Source organism: Chlorocebus sabaeus, chromosome 10 (assembly GCF_047675955.1).
Source record: "Chlorocebus sabaeus isolate Y175 chromosome 10, mChlSab1.0.hap1, whole genome shotgun sequence".
Classification (NCBI taxonomy): domain Eukaryota; kingdom Metazoa; phylum Chordata; class Mammalia; order Primates; family Cercopithecidae; genus Chlorocebus; species Chlorocebus sabaeus.
In genome coordinates, this window is record NC_132913.1 from 127,288,125 (window position 1) to 127,303,504 (window position 15,380).

The following is a 15,380-nucleotide window of genomic DNA, read 5'->3' on the forward strand; positions in this document are numbered from 1 at the left end:
CCAGTGTTGGAGATGGGGCCCGGGGGGAGGTGATCAGCTCATGGGAATGGAGTTCCCATGACTTAGCACCATCTCCTCGGTACTGTTTAGTGGGTGAGTTCTCACGGGATGTGGTTGTTTAAGAGTGTGGCACCTCCCCGCTGTCTCTCTTGTTCCTGCTTCATCCATGTGAGACGTGCCTGCTTGCCCTTCGCCTTCTGCCATGACTGTAAGTTTCCTGAGGCCTCCCAAGCCATGCTTCCTGTACAGCCTGCAGAACTATGAGCCAATTAAACCTCTTTTCTTTATAAATTACCTAGTCTCAGGTATTTCTTTACAGCAGCACAAGTCTCAGGTATTTCTTTATAACAGCACTTTAGAGCCACACAGTAGCATTAATTGTTTGTGCGTGGTTCTGTGAGTTTTAACAGACATAGAGATTTGTGTAACCACCACCACATTCCATCAGCACGACGCCCCCTGCTGCCCGGTGTAGCCACACCCTCCTGCACCGAAACCCCCGGGGCTGCTGACCTGTTTGCCATCCCCACAGTGGTGTCTCTTCAAGAACGGAGCAGAATCAGCCCCACAGTGCAAAGCTACCTTCGCTCAGCGTGACTTCTTGAGACCCACCCTAGGTTGTTGCCTGTATCAAGTTAGTTCTTTTTTATTTCTGGCAAGTGGTCCATGACACAAACGTGCCGTCATTTATTCCACTGTTAAAGGGCATTTGGGCTTTTCCAGTGTTTGCTGATTACGACTAGAGTTGCTATAAACATCCACATTCAGGTTTTTATTTATCTAGAGAAAATGCCCAGGGACTTAGACTGCTGAGTCATATAGTGGTATGTGGCTGACATTTTAGGGCACAGCCAAGCCAGTCTCCAGGAGGCTGTCCCCCCTTTTGCACTCCCCCCAGCAGCGTTCTCACCTGCACGTGTACTGTTTTACCACACCGTTCTCATAGATGTGTTTGGCTGTGCAGGTAGGGCTGTCACCCAGTTTTTAAGGGACTACACTGTCTTTCCACCCCTAGTGAAAGCTAATTTCTAGTTAACTCTTTATAAGCAAGAAATTAGCTTCCATTAGGGTTGGAAAGACAGTGCTGTCCTTTAAAAACTGGGCGACAGCCAAAGAGTTAGCTGGCTGAGTGAGGTGGCTCATGCCCGTAATCCCAGCACCTGGTGAGGCTGAGGCAAGCCGATCACCTGAGGTTAGGAATTTGAAACCGGCCTGGCCAAAGGGTGAAACCCCATCTCTACTAAAAATACAAAAATTAGCCAGGTGTGGTGGTGCACGCCTGTAGTCCCAGCTACTCGGGGGACTGAGGCAGGAGAATCACGTGAATACGGGAGGTGGAGGTTGCAGTGAGCGGAGATCGCATCACTGAACTCCAGACTGGGTGACAGAGCGAGACTCCTCCTCACAAAACAAACAAGCAAACAAGAGTTAGCCAAGGTTTCCCAAGGTCTGTGTTTTGCAGGAGAACTAACCGGGCTGCTCTAACACATGCCACCAATATTCACTTTACAGTCTTGTGGAGACATTTGCCAGGGTGTACAGCAGTAAGTAATGAGAAAGCTCATCTGTATCCAGCACTCAGGAGTGGGCTGGCACTTGCACGGCCGCACTGACTCCCCACAGCCCTGTGCGCTGGGCGATGGCACAGCCCTGGCTTTGCTGCTGAGAGGCTCGCCTGCCTGGGGACACACAAGCTCAGAGAAGTTTACATGAAGCTAATAAGACTGAAGTTCCAGGAGCTCTAATGTGTAGTTCCCATCCAATGGGAAAAAATTCTTACGAAGAATTTGTAATTTTTGCCACCTGAAAACCCACTATCTGTTCAACAAAAGTGAAATTAGTTCAGAATATCAATCTGAAATTTTTAAGAACATTCACTACCCAAGAAAATATAAAAAGCATTAATATTTTACAGATCGGGTGTGAAAGAAATATGGTAGAGATTTTCCTAAATTTGACAAGAATCCTAAAATTTCTCTCGTCGTTACCAACAATAGGCTGCCAAGTTAAAATGAACTTTTCTAAACTGTCAACAACTAAGAGAAAAAAGAGGTCACTCATGCTGGAGGGGACTGGATTATCTTTCCATTTTCGTCATAGAAATGATGTTGTGTGCTTGTATGAAGAGACCATGAAAAAGTATACAGACAAAATTTGGAGAGAAATGTACAACAGGCTGATAATTAGTAAATGACTGATGCTGCTATTTTTCTTCATTTTGTGATGCTTGTGGTGTTTGTCAGTTTTTAAAGAGTCGTAATTGGTTGCAATTTTCTTCTCATTCAAAATAACTGTTCACTTTTATGCTTAAATTTGTGTTTATAATTTTTCTCTTTTTCTTGCAGGTCTCCAAGGTTGTAGCGTCTTCAGGCCCCACACACCTGGGTCCACTGCACAGGGTAGGGGTGTCAGAGCCCGACTGTAAACATCTTTGCAGCTTCTCCTGCAGGTGGAGATCAGGGCAGCCGAAAGTGCAGGTCAGCACAGCCTTGGGGGCTTGGGCTCTGGGGACAGCACACAGGGCATTCTGAGTGTGGTCCAGGGCAGCAGGAGCGGCTCCTAGCAGATCGGCTGGTGACAATCTCCGGTGAGTGGGAGGAGTGGAGGCGGGGTCTGTTTCCAGAGCCCCCACAAACTTTCACTTCATTTCATTGCCTTTTCAATGCCCTTGTGCCGCTGCGTGTGAGCTGGATACAGGCCCTTCTTCCCGGAGAAGGGAGGTGTCACATTGCACTGGGAACCTGTGCCAGAACTGCACGCCATGAGGATGGGGGATTCTGCAGTGTCTTCACGTGCCCCTTTCTGGACACAACTTCCACTCTTCCATCCTCATTCATGGGCACGTGGCTTGATCATTATGCCCTGGTCTCCCAGGAGATCACGGTCAGAGTGCAAGACCATGGAAAAACAGTGTTAAACCGAATCTGCTTCTGTTTGGTTTCACTGGTTTATTGCCTATTGTCACCCCTTCCACTAGCAGGTGGCTCTCACTGTACACGTAACAAGTTATCCACCTGGGCCAGTGTGCTAGGAAGCATGTGCCGTGGCTGTTGTCTAATGCTGTGTAACAAACCCCAACTCTTGATGCTAATAACAATGACAACCTTTATTTTGTTCATGAATCTGCTGGGTGGGACAGCTTCTCCCCGTGCCCTGGACGCCAGCGGGGAGGGTTTACAGGCTGGGTCTGAAGTGGCCTGAGTGCTCACTCATGTCTAGTGGCTGATGCTGACTGTGAGCAGGGACCTTGCGGGGGCTGTCCGCCAGAGCACCTGGCCTTCCTCACACCATGGTGGCTTGGTTACAAGGTCAAGGTCCTGACAGAAAGGAAGTCCAAGAAGAAGCTGTCTCATCTTGCATGTCCTGGCCTTGGAAGTCATATGGTGTCATTTCTGCAGCATTTTATTCAGTGAGGTGGCCCTCAAGTCTCATAAGTTCCAATAACAGAAGAAAGAGATTCACTACTTAGCGGGAGTGGTGGCAAGTTCTGGATGAGTGCGTAGGACTGGAGCAGTGTTGTGGGGAGACCCAACCTGCCACGTGGCGTGCGTGTCAGGCATTCTAAGATGCCCCAGTGAAGTGATTCATTGTTAGGACACATGCATTAGACACAACATTTTTTTGCATGGTGAAGATGTCTGTGGGGGTGTTGGTTGGAGCAAGTCAACATTACTTTAAAATTACTTTCTCAGGGAACATCAACCCTGACCCACATTCTTACCTCTGAGTGAGGCAGCCCCGCCCCGATGCTGGACTCTGTTGAGAGCCTCTGTTTCCACAGAACACACGGGTCCCACTCACTCCCAGCAGCCCAATGGGAAAGGCACGTGGTTCCAAGACTCATCTCCCACCTGAGTAGCAAAGGTCAGGTATTTGCGGGGGAACACAAGCTTGCCTGATATCATCAGAGTCCTTGGTTGAGGGATTCAAATGTATGCTGTGTTCCCTAGAGGGCATCTATCCTTCTGCTTTTGCCCCATAATCTCTCCTTCTCTGTCCATCCTCCAATTCAAGCAGGTGGTCAGCAGCGCCAGGCTCACTGCCTCACAGAGGGTCATGACTTAGTCAAAGCAGAAATCTCATCCCCTGCGAGAATTTATGGATTTTGTTTCCAAAAACGCAAGCCCTAGGTTTCAGTGGAAGAGCAAGAATCTGAAGTACAGAGTATCTTAGCTAGAAGCATGAAGGGAAAATACCTTCCAGCAAGTGAGACAGAGCGTCTCCTGGGCTGGGGGAGCCGATGAGGGCAGGGAGCCTTGCAGGTCCTGGAGGAAGGGGGCTTCCACCCGGTGGGGCAGAGCCTGACTGTGGTCACTCCTCACCATGTCCTGTGGCTCCTGGACCTCCGCTAGATCACCTTCCCAGCGTCCTCGTGGTCAGGTGTGGTCACCTGACGAGACAGGCAAGCAGAAGTGAAGTGTGCCACCCCAGGACAGGTGGACAAGGCACAGGCCTGCCTTTGTGCCTGTGAGAGGCAGCCTCCGAGATGCCCAGCAATCCCCACCGCCTGGCATTCACACCCTTGTGGGACCCCTCTCCTTGAGTATGGAAGCGACTACACAGAACCCTGCAGAAGTAATTGGGTGGGACATAAAAAGACGGTGGCTTCTGTTCTGCTCTCACTGTCCTGTCCCAGCACCCTCCCTCTCTCCCGTTCTCCCTTATTTTAATGAGGCCAGCCGCCATGCTGTGCATTACACCAGGCAGAGGCCCCCATGGCAAGGGCCTGAGCACGGGCTGGAGCCAATGGTCATCCAGGGACAAAGGCTCCAAGTCCAAGAGTCCAAGGATCTGAATTCTACCGACAACCATGAATGAGCTTAGACATGGAACCCACTCCAGTTGAACCTTCAGATAAAACCCAAGCCCCTGCTGAGGGCTTGACTCCACCCTCATCCAAGAATACAAGGTGGGGGCACTCAGCTGAGCTGTGCATGGATTTCCAACCCCCAGAAACTGTGAGATCATAACTGTTTGTGATTTGAAGCCACTAAGTTGTGGGGGTGATTTGTTCTGCATCAATAGACAACTGTCGCGTGTTTCCCATCTGCTGGCTGAATGCAGCATCCTCCGCTGACCTCGGGGAGGGCAAAAGTGCAGAAGGAAGGTTTCCACGGACCAGGAGCACCTGCTGTGCAGGACAGTCAGGAAGCAACAAAGTCGACTGTGTCAAGAGACTGATATTTGTTGTTGTTCCTGCACCCATCGCTCCCCTGAGATGGAGTGGCTGTGTGCTGCCTCTAGGCAGAAAACCCGCATCATGTGGGAATAAATCAGGCTGTGTGTGATAAAATACCCGGAAAACAATGGCGTAAACCAGTAAGTGTGTTTTTCTCACGGGGCAGGTGGTTTGGGGGTCAGTGCTGGTTGGTGTTGGCTCAGCAGCTGTACATCCGGGCAGAGGCTCTGTGGCTCTCCTGGCCTTTCTCTCGCCTTTGCGGGATGTCTGCTGCTTCTCCAGGCTTTGCGTCCACTCTTGAAGAGCAGTGCCAGCTGGTTTGCCATTTCCATGAGGAAAGGAAAAGGTGTCTCAGATGTCCCTGGCAAGCTTCTCCTTGGTCAGAGTGTGTCACTTGGCAGCTCCTGGCTGTTTCCCTGAGTGGAAGAAGTGCCTCCTCAGCTCACTCCCTCTGCTAACTGCAGCATCTCCGGCTTGCTTCTGCTGATGTGTTATCCTTCTCCTCCAGGCTGCAAAGAAGGGTCTGGCCTGGAAACCTGAATTCCAGTCACGGTGCAGCCCTTAGCCTTGTTTGTGGCTTTGGCCACGTGTCTTTCTTCTCTGAGCTGTTATGTTCTTCCATACAAGGGATTCTGTTCCAAGGACTAGCTAAATCATTAGGAAATTTTAAGATTCATGGATAAAAGGAGGCCTGGAAAGAAATGAAAAAGAAGCAGAATTCCATTAGGAATGCCTAGCGGTGAAGCTGGGAGTGCACTCCCGCTGGCTGAGGGGCTCCTGGAAAAAGAGGTCTGTCAGGTGACAGAGGTGGAGAGAGGTTGGGCAACGGGAAGGGCCACATGGCAGGATGAGAAGGCAGTGGCAATGCCAGAGATAAGACGGGCTCTGCAGATTTTGTCTTTAGAGCAACTAGAATTTCTCTTTGGCCAAAAGACATGTTTGTAGCGAGGGAGAATCTGGCCGAGGACACTTCTGCTTGTGTGCGTTTCTTTTAGGCATAACATCAGCTCTCAGGGCGCGGGCAGTGCTTTCTCTCCCTCACACGGAGCAGGTGGCCCTTCCTCAGAGGACGGCCTCAGGCACCATCAGACCCGTCAGAGAATCACAGCCCAGCGCCTGCCAAGCACACCCGCCACCTCCTGGAACCTGCAGTTCTTGTCTTACTTACAAATGATACCAAATGCCTGGGCAGCCCCCTGTTCTCCACATTTTCTGGATTTGTGCAGTCTGCTTTGCTTTGCACAATGTTTTTGCACACAGTATCACTTGCCCTTCATGGCAGCTCCTGTGAAGGGTGACAGCTTCCTCTGGAGACCCTTTGTGACGTGTCCATCCGGGCCCAGTGAGACCTTCTGTGACCTGCCCATTGGGGTCCAGTGAAGGAGCCCCTTGGATCCTGAGCACAGAGGGCCTGTTGTCCAGCTCACAAGTCAAGAAAGGAACTCTGCAGCTCCCTGGCATTCTTCCCAGGTCCCCAGCAAGATCATCCTAGGTATGCCAAGGTCAGAGCCCACAGAAGTGACCCCATAGGTAAAGTCTGAGGGTATAGCCACCTGCTCTTTGTGACTCCAGGGACCACTGGTGGAGTCCAGTGGGGACCTCCTCATACACACACGTCCACTGGAGAACATGGGGCCCTCCTACCTAGAGACAGCTGCAGAAAGGCCTTTAGCAACTAGCATATGAAATTGAAATGCTTCACCAGCCACTCTTCTTCCTCCTATGCACTGTACTTCCTTCTCAGATGCCCCAGTTGCTGAAAAAGATCCATCCTGTAGGGTTAGGGAGTACCCAGGTGTGGAAATGAGGGACTCCTGACTCTTTCCACTGCTGCCTGGGGGCAGAGCAGGCCCTGCCATCAACTCAGGCTGCAGCTGCAGGTGCATGCGGAAGAGGCTGGAGGTTCACCGGCCTTTCAAGGGTAGGCGGTAACAGACAAAATCTTAGGCTGTGCAAACGTGAGGGACAAAATACACAGCTGTGTGGGAACTAAGGTGATCTCACTGTCAGAAAAGGGGTCTCCATGCCACGCAGTGGGGCCCCGAGCATCACATGCCACTCGCCCACGCTGGGAAGAAAGTGCAGTGATTCACCCTTTCCTAGATGAGGAAACTGAGGCTCAGGGATGTGGAGTGGCTCAGGAGAATTCATAGGTGAGGTTCAGAGCCAGCAGCCTGGCCTGGGACTTCTGAATTTCAAGGGTTGACCCCTTTGCAGGCTCTAGGCCTGGCCACCCTAAGTGGGGAGTGGGGACGGCTGTTCTTCCTGCCCTCTGGCCTGGTGCTAATTCCCCCGAACTGATCTTTCTCCTCCTGGCATCCTCTTGGCCACCCCTCCTCACTTCCGCAGGCTCCCCAAGAGTCAGGCAGGGCCACAGGCCTATGGGACTTCACAGCGTGCCAGGCAACATTTGGCCTTAGCTCTTGACCTGGTCAAAGGGAGGGAGGCCTCTGGAAAGGGTTCTTCTCTCTAATGGGAAACAGCTGAGCAGCGCACCCGACCATCACTGCCATGACGGGAGGACTGCCCAGACATGTCTTCCTGGAGCAACGTGACCAGCTTCCCCTCTCTCTCTCTGTCTCTATCTCTCAGCCCCCTTCACCCCCAAACTGCAGACTGGTGAGCTCAGGGACTGACGGTTGTTATTTCAACCGAGTTCAGGAGTCACGTGTTACACACCAGCAGATGCTCGGAACACCCTGTCATCCCCACACGGCAGATTCAAGTTCCTCTAGCACTTATTGAGTGCCTTCTGCATGCCGACTCGGAGCCTTTACACTCTCTTGCCCAGCAGCCCAGGGCAGTCGATCTCCTGTGGACATGCAGCCTCCCGTCGTGTGCAGGGTCCGTTCACACGGCCGCTCATCTCCTGGGATGAGTTTTCAGAGTGTGTCTTTGCAGGCGTCCCTGTGGGAAGCAGGTTTGAATAGGGGGTGCACAGGGAGGTACCTGGGGAGACATGTCACAGCGTCCACTCCTAGGGAGCTTTGCTTTATCCCCAGGTATCCTTGGTTTGGGTGAAGGGACAGGATTTCAAAGCAGCCTTTCCTTCTGTCCTGCTCCCTGCCTCTCAGATGAAGACGGCCTGCCAACTGCTGGCCTCTGTAGGTGACCGTCCCAGGGACAGCCGCACCCCATATGGAGCACAGAGGCTGGTGGCTGGCGGGCCTGTGACCACCATGCTGCCAAAACACGTTACTGGTGTCCAGATGTTTCTCTCCACACATCCCGGAGCTGTTTGAGGGCAGGGCTGTATCAGAGTCGCCCGTGCACAGTCACACGCAGCACGGTGCCCTGGGGACCTCACCAGCACCACCCAGAACCTTTTGTTGGAGAAGCTGGCAGTCATAGTGATGGGAGGTGGAGAGTATAGTCTGGTTGTTGGCCGTGCTTGAGTCGTCACCTCCGTGTGTGCTGTGGCCACCTTCGCACAGAAGCACATGCTGTGATTCTAAGAGGGACAACGTGTGTGTTCTGAGTCTTGCTGAAGGCTACAGGGTTCCAGGGAGGAGGTTCCTACCCACAAGGGCAGGGGTGCCCTGCAGTGGCCAACTCCTGGCCTCCAGGTGGCCAGCCACCCTGCTTCCCCCTCCTCCCTGGGTTTCCGTCAGTTTCCCATCTGCTCCCACAGACTCATCTGCTGGGGACAGCCAGTTCAATCGTAAGAAAAGAAAGGCAGATGTTGTAGGTGACATTTTTTTGGCAGTCTCCAGAGAAAACAGGAATCTGGACTCAGGAGAAATGCTGTGTGCAATGGAAGACGCTGGTGCCCACTCACCTGGGTCAGGACTCGGGGAAGCTCGAGGGCCTCCCGTGAGACGGCGTGCCCTCAGGGGTGCGGTGGGGGCCACGTTGGGACCAGCCTTTCCTCAGGGGCTCAAGGAGCACATGTCCATATTTTCATATTGGTTTAACTTCATGCTGGCCATTGGCAAAGATAAACCAAAAAAAAAAAAAAAAAAAAAACAACAAAGACATTGTCAGTGGGGAAGGGAGTTTTCCAGATGAATCAGAATCCATTAATTTTATCCCCACACCTTTGGTGACTGAATAGTCACGTGACACACGCACAATAGAGGGATGCAAACCTGTCCCCAGCACACTCGCGTGCCGAGGTGACATGGCAGGCATGGTGACTTCGTCTCCCAGCATTGCCAGTCTCCCTAAGGAGCCCCCGGACTGACTGCAGACCCGGCCCGAGGCGTCAATGCCAACTAGCCCATGAGGGAGAAGTTCAGCCTGTCCAACTTGACTCCCTCCCTCTGCTCCTCTGTGCGAAGGTGCCTGTGCCTGCAGGGCTGGGGGAGGTTGGTTTAGGGACCCCACCTGATCTGGATGAAGCCTGAAGATCCACAGGCCTCTGGGGAGACCCTGGGCAGGCCCCACACCTGGTTGCTTTCCTGCATCTCCTCAGGGAGGTGTGGCACAGAGGCCTGGGCTCAGCATCTCCTACCCACGGGTTGCTGTGCTCAGTTTCACGGTTTCACCCTCGGGGCCTCTGTGTCTGCAAGGGAGCTCAGTCAGCAGCTGTACAGGCCTAGGGCTCCCCACCTGCCTTGCCGCTCCTATAACAGTGAGCACTCAGTACTGATGCCGGAATGGCAAGCCCTGACACGGAGCCATGTTTCTAGCAGTTATTTGAACCCCAGGGGTTTATTGTGGCAGATGCATTCCATAAACCACACCTGGATTGGGGTGTGAAGCTTGAACACTGCTCCAGGCCTGATGGACCTGGGCTATGAGGTTGCACCATGGCCACAAGCACAGCTTTTGGGCAGTGGAGAAGGTGCACTAAGAGACCGATGCTGTGCCTTTAATGGACCTGGGCACCACCTGGCATAGGGCACCCTCAACCTGCCATCATCTACATCTCGGGAGGCTAGGCGACAGTTCCAGAACAACCACAGGAGTGGTCCCTGCCTGGTGCTCCTCCCAGGGGCAGGAGACCCCTCTCCTGGGCCAACCTCAGGCACTACGTGACCTTCGCTGCTCCTGGGAGTGACTGGCTGGGAGAGGCTTTGGCGCTAACAAGGCCCAGAGTTACAGAGCACAAGGTTCTCTAGAAATCCCTCTCCCATGTCATGGACTGGGAAACTGAGGCAGGGAAGAGGGAGCAGAGGCAGAGTCCCATGGCTGACCATTTGTTCTGCAAATTCTGAATGCCCAGCAGTGTGCTTTTTAAAGCTTTACTGAGGTATAATTTGCATGTCATAAAATTCACCCACCGAGCAAGCATACAATTGCATGTTTTTCGGTAAACTTACAGATTTGTGAAACCATCGCCACACTCCAGTTTTACAACTTTTTCATCACCCCAAAATCCTCTCAAGCCTGCTTGCCATCAGCCCCCAGTTCCACCCTCAGCCCCAGGCACTGCGGGTGTATGCTCTGTCTCTCCCAGCGGCACTTTCCGTGGATGAGAGGTGAATATCCAAACCTAATCAGGTACCAGGCAAGCATCATGGGCATTCGACCCGTGAGTGCTGACACCCATGCTCAGAAGGGCTCCATGCTTGGGGTTCAGAGTTCTGCAGTCCTGCTCCTGCAACCCCTGGTCACTTTTTCTTCAGTCTGTTTTGTAAGCACAATCTGATGAGGCCGAGTCGCATGTTCCAGGCATGGAGCCTGGGCCCACACACCTCCCGCCCCTTCCCACTGATGTCCTTAGTCCACACTCCAACCCCCACCCTCTCCTCCCAGGGCCACTGCCCGCCTCTCCCAAAGCAGTGACTGGGTCTTGTTAGCAGGGGGTGACCTGCTTTCCTGAGTCACTTTCCATCCTGGTGGCAGCCTGGGCCCTGTGTGGTGAGGGTCACGGTTGGGTCTGGCACCATACAGCATCTTGGGTGGAACCAGGAGATGACTGTCTCGCATCCTGGGCTGGACAGTGGCTCGGCAAAGTCAGTCCCTCACACATCCTCAATCCAGGTCCCGTGCGTGCCCCGGCTCTGAGGTTCAGCCTGTTGGTAATGTTGTGTCCTGGGTGCTGGGGAGACAGATGCATGGAGCTGGTGCTGACGGCACACATGCCGGGCTGTGGAGTGGGGTCCAGGGTGCCTGTGAGGGTCTGCACTCCCCAAGCATCCCACGCCACCAAAGGAGTGTGACATTCAACATCAAATAACCCCGTGGCTGCTGGCCACCCCCATCGGCACCCTCGCTTTACCTCCCTTTATGCTGCACATCTGCACATCACGCAGGACAGCTCACTGCACCAGAGCACTTTCAGGACTATGAGGCAGCTCCTGTGGCCTTCCTGGCCTCGAGGTCTCCCTGACGTCTCTTGACTCTGGGTTCCATCCACCCAGCCAAGGGCTATTGTTGCTTGTCCCAAACACCAGGTAATTCATGAGAGGATATGTCTTGTGAGTGCTGAGACCCTCACGTGCCCAGCCAGGAACAGAGAAGAGCAGGCATGAGGAGAGCCTCGTCCCACCAGGAAATCTTTGAATTCAGATTTCTAATGTCAGATGACAATGAATCTGGGTTCATGTTTAAAGCAAGTATCTCTTACTATGGGCTGTTTTCATGAACTTGGGACTTGGGAAGGCTGTAGCCACTGTCTCCAGGCAAAGACCATGAAGAAGGTGAGTGGGTGAGGGCCAGGCCGAGGCTCCCAACATAGCCTGTGGGCAGACGGACGTAGAGCTAGGAAGGCTCCAGTTTATGTAGCGGAAAGTACATACCCATCCCTCCCCCAGACACAATAAGCTGACATCCATTTCCTAAGGGCTACTGAGTTCTGCCAAGCAGCAAATAAATCGCCCGCAACATCAGCGACAGGACAGGGAAGGAATCTGAAACTGCAGGCGCAGCGGCCGTGGTGCCAGGAGACATCGCTGTCTGCCGCAGGCAGGGGACTCCGTGCCATGAACACCCCTGCCAGCTGGAGCTGGGCTCTGCAGAGGTCTTGCCCGGGTGGGGGCCCTTGCATAGCCCCTCGGAGCTGCCCTGCCGGAGTGAGGTAGAGGCAGGGGCAGAGGGCAGGGTCTCAGTTGACACCTGCCACCATCTGGGTTTAGACAGACAGCATGCCGGGTCATCGCCAGACCGGTCAGAAGATGCGTTTGATCACTGGTCACAGCAGCACTGTCCGCATCATTCCAAGAGACCCAGTCGACGGTGGAGGGTGAACATGGAAAACGGCCTTTTGCAATCACTTGCTCCGGCCATCTCAGACACAAAACCCAGAGTCAGCATCTTCCCCTGACACCCTGGCCCTGGCATTTGCAGTGAGGCAGCAGATGTTATAATCCAGTTCAAGATGGCCTTGGTGGTCTCACTCAATTCAGGTCCCACCTAAAGATAGCCTGGAGCAGAACTGCCCCCTCCAGGAGGGGAGCTGAGCCATTGGCCTCTGGGGGTCTAAGAGCAGAGGGCCTGGGATCCCTGCCACCTGGACTTCCTGGGTCATATCACTTGGTCCCTTGGGGTCACAGCAGCAGAGGTAGGATGGCAAAAACCCATTTGCAGCTGCCTTCAGACAGAGGCCAGAGCTCAGAGCCCACCACCCCCGCCCCTACACCCATCGAGGAGTCTCGGGTGGAAGTTGTTCTTTCTCATATGACAGGTGTTGGGAGGCTCAAATTCCCTCGCAGGTGGAAAAGTGCTTTTTCAATCTCCAGCCCCACCTGTGAGCACTGACCTCATCAGCATTTCCCGGGGCTATAAATAGACCTGAAACACAATGAAGGGATCCAGTTTAGAGAAAACAGCCGTGGACCTTATGTTACCTGAAAAACGCTTTGGTAGGGCAAATGCTGTTCTGAACTCTGTCCACTTTGTAAGTGTGGACACCACCATGACCCTCTCCTAGAGCACACATTTGAAGGGTGGGTTCAGAAAAATAGATCCAGATTCCCTGCTGGATCTAAATTTTAGACATATTTTGACTGGCTGAGCATTATTTTTTAGAGTTTAGATTGATTGTACACATTTAATAATCTAGAAATCCTGGTTTCTCTTGATAAACCAGGAGATCTGGCCACATTGGGCTCAGTGTTCCCCGGGATAATAAGCTGGGTTCACACAGCTCTTTGGGTGGGGGCTGTGTACTGCCAGTCCCTGTCAACTGGGCCACATCCAGTTGTTGACACCAATTAACCATACTGTTTTCATCAACGTCCCCTGAGAAGTGGTCGTGAGCCTGCAGGACTTAGTTAACTGCAGGTGTAAAATGGGACATCAACTCCTGGAACTACCTTTTTCATAAAAATATATTCTTAAGGTATAAGTTTTCACAGTTTCTAAAAACAGCTGATCTTTTGTGGCTGTAAAGTAGGACCCACATAACTACATATGACCTCATGTTATTGATTAAATCTTTGAGATATTGATCACAAACATTCAACTGCATTAATCTATATTAGAAATTTGAGAACCACCTCCTCCCCAAGCAGTTTTCAGAACCTGGCTCCCCCTATACCAAAGGGCCCAGATCATAATGTCTGCATAGATGGGCTTGGCCAATTGGTGTCAACAACTAGATGTGGCCCAGTCAGCAGGGACTGGGAGTACACAGCCCCCACCCAAAGAACCGTGTGAACCCAGCTTATTGTCCTGGGGAACACTGAGCCCAATGTGGCCAGCTCTTCTGGTTCATCAAGAGAAATCAGGATTTCTAGAATATTAAATGTATTCAATCAATCTGAACTCTAAAAAATAATGCTCAGCCAGTCAAAATGTGTCTAAAATTTACATCCAGCAGGCAATCTGCCTGTTTGTGACTGTAGAAATTATACAACTAAGATCCCTAGGCTTCCTGCTGCATCCTGCACCCTGGTCCCCTGGGGGAGCTTCATGCTGACCGCCCCCTCCTCTCTTACTCTGTGGCTTATTCCCCTGTACACTTTCCAGAACCCCATGAACCTGCACAGATCTCCAGATTGTCTTCTCCAGATGGTCAGGAGGGACAGAGGGATCAAACCATCCTAGACTGCTGGGGATTCACAGGCTGCCTCCAGAAACAAGGTCACCTGGGGCTTCTAAAAATAGTCAAGAGAATGTCATTTCACAGGTGCAGGGTAAACCAAAAAATACTACTTTGTTAGTGTAATTGGTAGGAGTGAGAGAGCAACATTTTCCCTATTGAATAATGTCAAGGAAATCACAGTCAGAGTGTGGGCCCTGCAGTTGGACCATCTGAGTTTAAAGCTCCTCCATGAAGTTTACTAGTTACATGAACAAATCTGTGTCTCAAGTTTATTTACTAATAAAATGGAGACAATATTAATATTTATCATATCCTTGTTAGGAGGATAAATTGGCACATGTCAGGTTTTCAGAACACTGTCTGGCATGAAACCCTGAATCATGTTTGTTTACCATAATCATTATTGTTATTTCTGGTCACCACTTCTCCTTTCCAAGTCCCCAGGAGTACACGGGAACAACAGCAAAGGAACATTTCATTTGCCGGATTCTGGCTTCATTTGCCCAGCTGCAGGGCATACTGGTGAAAGGGTTTGTGCCAACCTAGCACCCTGGCTCATACCACATCTCAACCGGGTCATGACATCTTACCCCATCTCATAGGGAAAGTAAGGGGCAGGGAATCAAAGGGAGACAAGTATCCCACAACCCACCAAAAGAAAGCTTGGAGAGGTGGCTCTGAGTATCCCCCTCCCCACTGCAGAAAACAGTGACCCCACGGTCCCACTGCACAGACCCAGGAGTGGGTCTTTTCCCCGCAGAGTGTCCTCTGCACAGTTCCATGCTATTGCCCTGGCCCAGACTGACAATGCAGGGAGGGGACAGGAGACAACCGGCAGCTAAGGAGAGAGCACCACCAGCCTCAGGTGCATGGAGCTGAAAACCTGCACACCAGAACCCCTCCTAGTCAGTCACCAAGCCCCTGAAGCCACATTTCCCAGCCCTGTCTGAGGATTGGAGTGGTCACGTGACTCATTCTAGCCATTGGAGTATAAGCAGAGTTCATGACCACCATACCAAGCCTGACCCATAATCACCTCCTCTCTCCACCAAAGCATCCCTTCTCTATCCTCTGTCCTCCTGTCCTCCCTCCTCCTCTTCTCCTTCCACCACTGGCTAGATATCCACACTCAGGGAGACCTCAGAAGCCAGCGGTTCAAGAAGGCAGAGTCTCCATCCATGCCTGGAGCTCGGCCACCGCTGACTGGACTTCATGGGAGCAGGAATCCCATATCATTGCATTGAGCCGTTGAGGTTTCTGAGTTTATCT

The 15,380-nt window shown here is 52.2% G+C and overlaps 1 long non-coding RNA gene across 1 annotated transcript in view; it reads left to right on the top strand.

Moving 5' to 3' along the window:
- The first annotated feature begins 5,248 nt into the window (after window positions 1–5,248).
- The window catches only part of LOC119625258 (uncharacterized), a 35,990-nt gene continuing 25,858 nt past the window's right edge, over window positions 5,249–15,380 (top strand). Inside the window, exon 1 of the long non-coding RNA XR_005241386.2 lies at window positions 5,249–5,319. This is a non-coding gene — a long non-coding RNA (uncharacterized lncRNA). The remainder of the gene's footprint in view (window positions 5,320–15,380) is intronic.